Source organism: Vespa velutina, chromosome 12 (genome assembly GCF_912470025.1).
Source record: "Vespa velutina chromosome 12, iVesVel2.1, whole genome shotgun sequence".
NCBI classification, from domain to species: Eukaryota; Metazoa; Arthropoda; class Insecta; order Hymenoptera; family Vespidae; genus Vespa; species Vespa velutina.
The window spans coordinates 5240436-5252444 of record NC_062199.1 but is presented as its reverse complement, the minus strand read 5'-3'; the positions used below and the strand labels follow the sequence as shown (position 1 = coordinate 5252444).

The following is a 12009-nucleotide window of genomic DNA, read 5'->3' as shown; positions in this document are numbered from 1 at the left end:
TCGCAATAGATTAAAATACTTATTCTAGTACATATACGTATAAAAATATATACTTTATTTTTTATTGTTTTGTATATTAATATTACATTAAATTTTAATCAAAATTAAACACAGTTTTGAGGTCTCAAAAATATTCGGACATTTAATAGTCCATAATTATTTAATAATACATAAATTAAATTATAACAATTTTTAAATATTTTGTTGGTTGTCCGTTTTGATATATATTTCTCTTAAACGTGTGGGCATATTAGAAATTATTTTTTCTAAATAATTTTGCAATATGGATTCCCACTTTTCTATTAAATAAGTTTTCAAGTGTTCTTTCGTTTTGATTTGCGTTATTCTAATGTTGCGATCCAATAAATCCTATAGATTTTCTATGGGATTTAAGTCCGGTGATTGGAGAAGGATATAACACTTTGAAGTAATTATAAAATATTCTTGAACGATCTGAGTTTTTTGCTGATAAAACCTTTTTGTGCTATTATTGTCCTGATAAAACTTAAAACTATCACTTATGTCCATTTTCACTGCACTTTGTTTTAAATTTTCTTTTAAGATATCTCAATATTTATTTTTATCCTAAATACTGTCGATAAAAATATTTTCTTGCTTCAGCAGTTGAGATGCAGCTCTGTACCATTAACCCCTCAATACCATGTTTTAGAATCGCTTGAAGATTCTTTCTTTCGAATTGTGTTAACTTATTTCAAACTTACTGATATCTCAAAATTACTTTCATCGGTAAAAATTACATTGTTTCATCAGATTTTTTTTGTGAAAAAAATTTTTTTGCAAATGTTATTCGTTTCTTTCGATTCATGTCATTTATGAATGGCTTCTTTCGAGCTATCTTTCCATGATAACCACCTTTATACAACACTTGACGGACGAGTTGTACTTAAATTCTTTTCACTCTCCACTTTCTTTAAATAATTCTGAAGTTAATCTTGGAGCACTTAATTCAAGATTATTTTTTACTTTTCATAGAATTCTACTCTCCTCGCGTGAGTTAAGCAGTTTTGGTCATCCTTTTTGCGAAATAAATTCAATCTTATCTTCTTTGATGTATCTTTTTATTATGTCAACGGTGATACTTTTACGTAAATTTTTTTTTTTTTTTTTTATAACTCCCAGGAATTTTCCCGCAATTTGTAACGTGAGACATTCAGCGAGTTGTTTTACTGAATTGGTATAGCACTATTACAATATCCTGTTGTTTCAGACTTGCGTAACTAGATCTTGAGGCCTTTCTTTTTAAATCTTCTTACTGTATTGTTATTGTAGAGAGTGTTGGCTAGCCGCTTTGTATGGTTTAAGATCCTTGATTTATATTTGTCAGACTTTGATACTGCTGGAATTTATAAATCTTTACGTAAATCCTCGTTTTTGACATACCATGGCGCATCCACAATGGTGCGGATTATTATTGATTACATAGCTTCCATTTTGGAAATATGCCTTTTAGCTGTCGTGCCCCATAACTAGATGCTGTACATCCAAATAGGTTTTATTATTATTTTGTATATTAGTAACTTATTTTCTATACTTAGTTTAGATTTTCGGTCTGTTAACCAGTAAACGTCTTTTCTTTTAAGTTTAATTTGTAGTATTTTTTTATGAATGTGTTGTTTCCTGGTTAGTTTGGAGTTAAGGTGCAAACCCAAATATTTGATTGATTTTGTTTGCGGTATTTCATTATTGTGTATAATGACTGCTGGTACTTTGCTTTTGTGAAAAGTGAATGTAATGTGATTACATTTATTGTAGTTAACTTTAATTTTTCGATCTATCAGCCATTTTTCAAGCAATTTTATGTGATTTTGCAAGATTTTAGCTACTTCTTATGGATCTTCGTGTGTGGCTAAGATTGCAGTGTCGTTGGCGAATATAGTGTTTTGCGTTGTCGGGATATCTGCAGTGTAAGCGTATAAAGGTCCGGAATTAGTACACTTCCTTGTGATACACCGGTAAATATTGCATGTACAGCTGAGTACGAGTCTTCAACTTTTGCAATATTTAGGTATATTAAGTATATCAGGTATGATTTAAGTAATAGATAAATTGGTACTGGGAAGTGTTGTTTTATAGTTTTCAATAAGCCTTCATGCCATACCTTATCAAAGGCTTTTTCTATGTCTAAGAATAGACATAGACATGTACAGTATTTCTTGTTTTCTATAGCAGCTGTTATTTGGTTAATTAATTTGTGTTTTTAACTCGTTTATTACTTTCCTATAGTGACCCGAGGATGATAATTGGATTTTTGTCTAATTATCTTTGAGTTGCTTTAAAGTAAAATTGTTGTTATCTGCTTGTTGTACAAATAATTCTATCACCGGTTCAATGACTTAAGCCTGAAAGTAATAGGAGGACATATATTTTCTTCATTTGTTTTGGTGTCTTCATTTGTTTTGGTGTCTTCATTTGTTTTAGTATTACCTTAGTATAGCATCGGTTTCGGAGAAGATACTATATGAGTTGTATGTAGGTATATCTTGTAGCCACATTTTGGATTGATGAACGTATTAGATTTCCTCTTTTTGCTAGTAGATAGAGATTCACCTCGATAGATTGAAGCGTTAGTGAACATGTCGATATCCTCTACTTTGTTATTTGATGTGTTCCGTATGAAGCAGGTGTCTCTTAATTTTGAGATTTTTAATTTTATTGGTGGCATATTTGAGCCAGCAGCCATACGATGTATGCTTACTGTCTCACCGTGCTGAAATAATACAAGAGGTCGTTAATGTTCATTATAAGAACTGTAAACAATTCGCGAGTGATAGGAAATACATCTATCCCGTATCAAGTTAGCGAGCAGACTGTATTAAGTAAGTTTGATATATTAAACGGTACTATATAAATGGGAGTGTGTAATACATGATTTTGGTATATATATAGGTTTAGAATATAAGTTTAATTTCTTGTTTTCCTTTCTGAGGAAAACGATTTCTATATAACTTCTTCCCTCATTTTTTTAAATAATCCGTATCATAAACATGGATTGGTTTTATCCATCTTATCTGTTTTTCAATGGAAACTTTTTATATAAAAAAATCGCTGTTATAGTTGTAGAAGATAATCGCTATAATAGTTGTAGAAGATGGTGAATTAAGAATCGGCAATTTCTTTTTGGAAAAGAAAATCGTCGATTTGCCGTTCCGCGATAAAAAAAATCGTATTTTTCTTTCAATTTTTTTTTTCTTTAATGCATTTGATTTTATTTATTTTATAAATATGCATTTTCCTATTGTAAATAAAAGATAAATTAAAAATTTTGTAATTTACCATGGTGTGATATCCTTGGAAACAATCTCCCATGTGCATTCTGGGTTTACTTGGGCAAATAATCATAGTAATCATTTGTTTGACGTCTGCCATCCATTTGTTTCCTTTTAGAACACACAACGCAGTTCCTCTTTGCATCTTTTCTCATTATGTGAAGTTTTCCGTTTAGTCTGATTTCAGAAATTGATGTAGAAACTCTTGTTCTATCGAAAATCTCCTACAAGTTGATCGACTACAATTTTTTTATACTGTAACTGCGTCAATGCATTTCTATACTGTAAATGCTTTCTCATTTTTATTGTACTGTACAGTTTTATAGAGAATGTATTTGAATTAATTATTAATATCTCCATTCCCTAGAAAAACAATTTCTGCCACCACTTAAGAGATTTCTTCAAAAATAACTAGAGGCATATTGATCAGCTTGATCAACTCCACCCATCGACTTTGTGTACCCAACAGCTACTTGGCTTTTTTTGTACCACCTCGTATAAATCTTCTAGTAGTTATCATTTCAGCATTATGTCAGTTGCTCAATAACGATACTATCCTCTTATCCCTTCAAACTATGAGCATTGTATTTCCTTGTTTGTATGCGACAGTCCTTTTTTCATATAATTTTGGTTTCTTCAGAGTTGTTGGAACACCTTTTCTGTTTGTTTTTATGGTACCGGTCAAGTGGCACTTCATTTTTCTTAATTAACGTAGCATCTTAAACATAATCACATGGTAAAAACATTTGGCTTCGCAGCGGAGCCTTCGCAGTTACGAAACAAATGGCAGATGTCTCCGTAGCGGAGCCAACGGAGCGCTAAGGGTTAAGTGTGAGTAAAGAAGAAATAAATGTCTGTAAGACGTAACAGGAATAATAAAAAAGTGTACAGAGAAGCATTTACTATTCTCGAGTCATCTATATAATAGATTTTCCAGTCATCTATATAATTGATATACTTTACTTTATAAATGAGTTCAGATCATTGGAACATTTCACGAACAGCGTCGATTTCCATTTTTTCCGTTGATCTTTTATAATTATAAGAACAATTGTTATGATGAGAGTGAAATTACTGAAGATATTCTACAATAACTATAATAAAATATCGATAATTTTCAATCATAGTTGAGATGTCGTGCAAGGAATTGAATCCTAATTTTCTCCGTGATCCGTGTTTCGAGGCACGGATCACGGAGGGATCAACGAGAAACTTCTATCGTTGATCCCTCTACTTCTCGATTATTCGTTTTCATCGGCTATTTTTTTCTTCAATCTATGAAATAATAGTTTGCAATCAGTAACTAAGCACTTACTAAGTTATTTATGATTAGATCATAGATGATCTGAAAAAGTGGTTGATGTAAATCTATTATGCTTGCGTTTAGTTCGTGTATTGTTAAATGGAGATTTCTTGAAAGAATAAATAACGTTCGTAGAGAGATTATGTGTAAAAAATAAGTTCAATTACTAGTGGCACAGTTTTAAAATGCTGAAGGCAAACAATTTAATTTGAATACGATTTTATTTGTATCGAGGCGGAGTATTTATACAACTTGTAATGTTACATCTTAAAGATCTAGGATATTACAATAACGTTTTATTCTACATTTGTTACAATACTCATCAGTAGAATTGACGAATAGACCCTATCTTAGACGTTCTGAGCTGTATTTCAGAACTATTAAATAAATTCTTATTGTTAGGTGATTACTCGAAATGTTGAAGTTGCGATACTTAGCAAAAGTGTGACAAAGGAGGTTGTCACTAGCTGAATGTTGTTTTGAATATATGTCAAAATTGTGTGTACAACTGAATCCTATTGTAAGACTGGATCAAAACTGTGAATGTATATGACAGATTGTTATCGTACATATAAGCAAAGATTTGGTCTGCTTCATATGTGTAAAAAGAACTCTCGTTTCTCAAGAAATTTTTTTTCGATGCCATTATTACTTTTTTTATATATGTTTTGAAATTCAAATATACAAACGAAGATTAAATGCGTAAAGTCTGTTAGTATAACCATTTACTAGATCAACAGCTTTCTTACTGAATTTTCTGGACGATCAATTAGTTCATACATTATTAACTGAGTGATAATAAGGAGTTGGATCCTTTATGTTTATATCTTTTTTTTAAAACATACAGTTATCGTAAACAAGTAAATTTTGATTTCTTCGTTTTCTTCATATTTTTATGAACATTAATAAGAATTTTAAAAAGCTTTCCTCGGATTTTTTTATAAAACATTACTGAAATTTTAAATTCTTAACTAGAGTGGGTTTTCTGTACTCAATATTTCAGGTGAGTAGAGGTCAAACAGTTTAGGTAGTAGAGATCGAACATTTGGATGTTCAAATGCATTTACTTAGAATTCTACAATTTCGTCAATTTTACAAATATTGATGAGCAATTTTCAAAGTATATTATTAAAACTTGTAACTCTTACAAAATATAAAAAAAATGAAAAAAAAAATTTCTGGGTGGATATGGCTTCTTTATCCACAAAAAAAGGCGAGAACGATCCGCATATATTGCAAACTTCGAAAGTTCGAAGAGAAGTGAGTGAGGATGAAGATTTTATTTGGTTGATAATAAAAAATGAGGATTATATTTAGTTGATAAGAGAGAACTTTAGCAAGGACAGAGATGTGTTTAGTGGTAAATGATTCATGAAGAATTAATTTGATAGGTAGTTGAAATTCTTCTTAAATGGTTAATTAGGATGAATAGCGTGATTTTAGGAACAGAAGGGCAGTAAGTATTAAGTAGTAAGTCGTGCAATGTTGCATCCTAGCAGTTCTTAAGTAAATTTTAAACAATCGTAAAAACATAGTTTGAGAGAAAAAATAACTTGTTGGAAAATATTGGAAGCAGAAAAAAGGCTGTTATATGGAAATGAAAGTTAATCATTAAAAGGCGACGAAGTTAGATGGTTAATATATGTTTTATACATAAAATCATGTGAAGAATGTCATTTTGTTATACGTAATTTTTTCTTCCTTGTTAATTAATGATAAAAATACATCGACGATGAGTTTGAGTGAGGAGACAAGGGGATAATTCGTTCGCCTTTAACAGCAAAGTGTAAAGATGAAAGTCGTCTCTGTCTTTGTTTCTATCTGTCCGTCTGTCTCTCTCTCTCTCTCTCTTTCTTTCTGTAAGGGTGCATTTAATTAGATTCAATTAGTTCTGTAAGGGTGCATTTAATTAGATTCAATTAGTTCTGTAAAATTTTCTTTCTCTCAATAAGGCGATAATTTATTTTTGAACGGCACGATAATATTAGCCTTGCTAAGATAACCGTTGTGTATTTATAATAGGAATATATTGAAACACGCGCTCACGTATGGATTGACAAGAGAAGAAAGAACGGAGAGGCCATTTTTTAACACAATAACATTAAATAACGACCACGTTTTAGCTCTAAAATGTTATTCTCACTGAAGTAATAACGAAGAAGTTATTATCACCTTCTGTTGCTGTATTTCTTACAACATTTTCAACAAACAGCAACTTATAGAAACCTTGTTACAGTACATAACAATGCGTTATGCATTGGAGTAGTAGATCTGCCTTGATAATTACTGTTTGATAAAATACTTTCAGCATAAATGGGTTTTTTGTTGTTGAATGTGATTAGATGTGCATGTTGTTGATGTTGTAACTTTATTGCACCGAACAACATGTTGCAGTGAATTTTATGATCTTGTTTTCATTTAAGTTCGAAAAATAATTAAGTTAAGGTATGGGGCAATCCTAATGAAGCTTCTTGGGATACCCCAGAGCAACGATAAATAAGATATAGTTCGCGTATCACGCCTGAAACGGTGAATGCCCCCCTTTTATGAAGGATGAGGTAGTACAATTAATTAAATCGCTCAAGAACGATTTTTAATTAAGTCCGATCCCGGACTTAATATAGAAATATGTATGCGAAAGAGACTTCACTGCTATCCCGAGTCACTTCGTAGAATTGTTTAACGAATACCTTCGATGGAGTATCTATGTTTCCCTCTGTCTAGGCAAAGAATTTCTTAAGAGTACTCTTGAAGGGAGAGGATAAAGACGCGAAAGATCCAAAATCGTACCATCCGATATGTCTTCTTCATCCATTTTACATTATCTATAGTAAATGTAAAAAGTATTCGTACAATAATGAATTTTAACAAAAACTTTGTAAAACTTTGTTTATTACAAAAAATGTTATATATATATATATTTTCAAAAATCTCTAAAACGAATGTTATTAAAAAATAATTATTTATTTATATGTGTTATGAAAATATAAACAAATTTTTTTAAAATTAGCAGAAAATGTATGCGTAATAAGTATTCGTACATTTCTACGTTTACAACATACATAATACATAATACATAAATGTAATAAAAAAGCAATTTATTTGCAATTTTAGTATCTAGTAGGATTCCCTTTAGATTGTATAAGTCTTTATGGCATCGAATTTACTATATTTCTGGTTTTAGTATTAGAAATTTTATTCCACTCTTCTAAGAGTGCATTTTTAAAAATCTTTTTTTAAAGAAATGATCACGAATTTTTTCTTCGAAATAATCTAATAAGTGTTTTATAACGTTCAAATCTGAAGGCTATAGAGGGATTTTTAATTAATTTGGTACATTATACAGGATCCATTATCGTCGATCATTATTTTGTAAAAACTCATAATTGTCCTGTAATTCAATCTTATTCGTACTGACTTGGATGTTTTAAAATATCAATATACAATTTATGATTCATGATACCATCATATTCATAAAATGGAAAGATCCAACCGCATTTGCATTTATGCAGCACCAAACTGTGACCGAGCCTCCTCCATGCTTTACAGACGCCTGCAAATTGTTTTTTTCGTATTCGCTATTTTTTTCTCTATACAGTACATCGTCCATCCGAACTGAATAAGTTAAATTTACTTTCATTAGTAAATATAACACAATTCCAGTACTCCATAGGAACATTGACATATTCTTTCGCAAATTCTAATTGTTTTTTTCTATTAACTTCATTTACAAAACTTTTTTCACGGGCTACTCTATATATTTTCTATGGTATACTGCAGCTCGTAAAAAATTATACACTGTACTACTGCACACATTATATTAAGATTATTTTTAAGTTTAGCAATGATGTTTCATGTACTTATCTTCGGATTTTGTTCTATTTTTCGAATTATCCATTGACTAGTGTTCTCATTTATTTTACGTTTACATTTGTTTCATGGATTATTTTTTAAAGTTTTTCGGTCCCCATATCTGTCAATGATTCCTTGAATCGTGGATCATGGTTTATTTACAATTTTAGAAATTTCATTCAATGTTTTGGATTTATTATGTAAACTTATAATAATTTTTCTTTTTTCTTCAGTGATTTCCTTGCCTTTTCGTCCCATTTTATAGTTGTCACTGTTGACTATATATGAATTTAGAACACTACCTGTATTGACAATATATCTAAATATACTGATCCTAAATATATTGATAAAAGATGTATTATCTTATCTTGTATAATATCACCAATAAAGAACTATATGAATACTTATTACACGTATATTTTCTGATAATTCTTGAAAATTTTTTAATATTTTCATAACAAATATGAGTAAATAATTATTTTTTAATAACATTCGTTTTAGAGATTTTTAAGAATATATGTATATATTTTTTTGTTAACATTTTTTTGTAACAAACAAAGTTCTACTAAGTTTTTATTTAAATTGACTGCTGTACGACTGCTTTTTACACTCACTGTGTATGTACTAGAGTACAGATCCAATGTAAAACTTACCATTTCTAAGGAAAAATATGCCAAGAGCAAAGTTTTTATAAATTCTACGATTCCTTCATTTCAACGATGCAGATAATAGTAGAAGAAACCCAGAAGTTATTGACAAAACTTATAAAATATAATCCATTATTGATATTTTATTGGTATGTTTCCAAAATGCATAATGACAAGGCCGATACATCGTTATAGATGAAAGCTTGATATTATAGAAAGATAAACTGTCATTCAAACAGTACATTCCTTTCAAACGAGAAAAATTTGGTATACAAACATTTGTTTTCACAAAAAAAAGAAAAACTTTTCGTGAAATAAAAGAAGACATTATATCAGGATTATTAGAAAAGTATTATACATCAATAGAAAAATCTCGCTATGGAAGAAGCAAGTTAAAAAAAAAGTTGCTGCTTCGAATGAAATCTACATGTTTCCCTTTAAAAATACCTCCAACAAAAAAAATGCCACCCAACAAAACGATGTGCACTGTGTAAGAAGTCAAATGTTCGTAAGGAAAGTAGTTATTTTTGTAAAAATTATAATGTATCATATTATGGTGTATTACACCATGTTTCGAATTGTATTATTCACTTGAAAAATAAAATTATTTGTTTAAAAAACAACATATTCTTCTTTTAACATTGCTAATTTCCATCGTATATACGAATGCAATAATTTACAAAGTAAATTTTATCCAATACTATTGACGAGATTGTATTGAAAACAATCCGTGAGGTATCTCGTTTAAAGCGTCTGATAAACAATATCGCGTCGCAAGGTATCTCATTCAGAGCATAACATGAACGACATTGAGTCGCGAGATTTCTCGTCCATAGATGTGAAGCGGTTATAGGAAAAGTATTCGAGAGGTTGTCGAAGCTACGTCTCGCCGATTCTTTGCTCGAAAAAAATTTTGGATGGACAGTTTGGTTTCGTTCCGGAACGCTCAACGGAAGGCGCTATAGTAAATATGTGACAAATCGTTTCCCTTTCTCTGAAGAAATGCACCATCGCATTATTATTTGATATCTTAGATGCCTTCGACAACGTATGGTGATTTTTAGTTCCTAAGGCACTTAGGGAAAGAGACTGTCCGAAGAACTTGTTCGAAGTAATGAGGAGTTATTTCGAAGGTAAGAGGGTTAAGATCTCTCTGGGTGAGTAGAAGATATTAAAGCAACCTTCGAGGGGATGCTCCATGGATCAGTCCTCAGTACTTCCTGTCGGAACCTGATGTTCAACCAGCTCTTGAGGACAATCGATGACTTAGAAGTCGCGTACGCAGATGTAATAGACAAAGATTCGTAAAAGGAGCTCGAGAATACAGGAAACGTGGTAGATAGCATCACCAGCTGGTGCTCATCAGCTAAACTGATTATATTCGAGCGTAAAATAAAAGCTATCATCCTAAAAAGTGACTGGATCAAAAGGAAACCTATCAGTAGAAGGGGGAAGGATCACGCCCTGTTAAGAAATGGAAGACGGCGAAAAAACCGATCTCGTCAGTAGGGCTATACCATTAGTATATGGAACAATAGCATAAGATTTAACAACTCGATTGTGCACCGATATCTCGGGGTGCACTTTGATAAAGGTATGGGAGTCAAAACGCGCTACCATTATCTAAGCGACAAGGTATGGTTGCTTTTCGCGAGGCTAGGTAGATTAGTGGCTAGGAAATGAGGAATTCGATACGGTGCTCTCTAATTTATCATTGAGTGTTCACATAGACAATTACATATGCTGCAACAAAATGATCCGACTTATGCAAGGAGCAGATGGATTAGTTGAGTATGCCAATATTTGGCAAGGTAGCATAGAAGCCGACACTCTTCGGGTATCCTTTACAATAAGTATCCTTTAATAGTAAAAGAAGTGTGATTATACTTCTGAAATACGTTATAATAAAATATCAGTTTATATCTTCCGAAATGGATCGTAATACTGAATCGAACAAAATTAAACAGAAAATAATTTCGAGGCTGAAAAAAGAGGAGCCAACCTTACTGAAATTTCAAAAGTGGTAAAGAGAAAAGTAATTAGAAACTACTGAAGAAGATTCCTCAAAATTATGGAGAAAAAAGGGCAAAAGTCGTCTTCGTGGTGTGAATAATCGTGGTGTTCGAATCGTGATGTTCGAATTGCATCAAATTCCACTATGACATCATGTGAGATACCACAAGAGTGGCAACTAATATACAACATATTAGACAACAATATGATCATATTCAACGTAAGAAACTTAAAAAAATGTCATTAACAAAGAAACATATCAAGTATCGATTAGAATTTGCTCATTGAGTGGAGGAAACGATGGAGAAAAGTGTTTTTATGAATGAGAAAAGATTCACACTTGCCTAAATGATTGGTCACGTTATTTCCACGATCTCAGAATATTTATTTTTCAAATGAAACACCAACTTAGAAGAAGAGGAATCATGCTTAAGGAAGTAATTGGATACAAGGGTAAAACAAATATCCAATTAAGTGATACTAAATTGAAGAATGACCGATATATGAAGTTAATTGATGAGGAAATCGTGAACGCAGAAAAAATTTTTGGAGATGAATTCACATTTCAATAAAATAATGCATCGGTGCGTACTGCCAAAGTTGTAAAAAACTACTTTAAAAGCAATAAGATTTGTTTTGTCTTGGCCAGCGATCTCTTTAAACTTGAATATTATCGAAAATATATGGGAACTAATAGTTCGTAACATCTATAAAAATTGTAGACAGTTCAATTCAGTTGTAGAGTTGATGATATCTGATTAAAGAAGCGATGCGATAAGAGATGCGATTTCACGTAAAGATATAAAAACATTATATAAATCATTACCTAAGAGGTATATGTAAAAATACTATTGAATCAAAGTTTTTTTCCAATTTTTCATGTAAGCAAATAACACTTGAAAAACGG

General features: G+C 31.1%; 1 long non-coding RNA gene across 1 annotated transcript; it reads right to left on the bottom strand.

Annotated features, from left to right (window-relative positions):
* Window positions 1-802: 802 nt before the first annotated feature.
* On the bottom strand, window positions 803-7478 carry LOC124953569. Its single transcript, XR_007102260.1, has 3 exons — window positions 3295-7478; window positions 2446-2728; window positions 803-2360 (listed from the first exon to the last, which is right to left on the bottom strand). It is a non-coding gene; the product is annotated as an uncharacterized LOC124953569 (long non-coding RNA).
* Between the last annotated feature and the right edge of the window lie 4531 nt (window positions 7479-12009).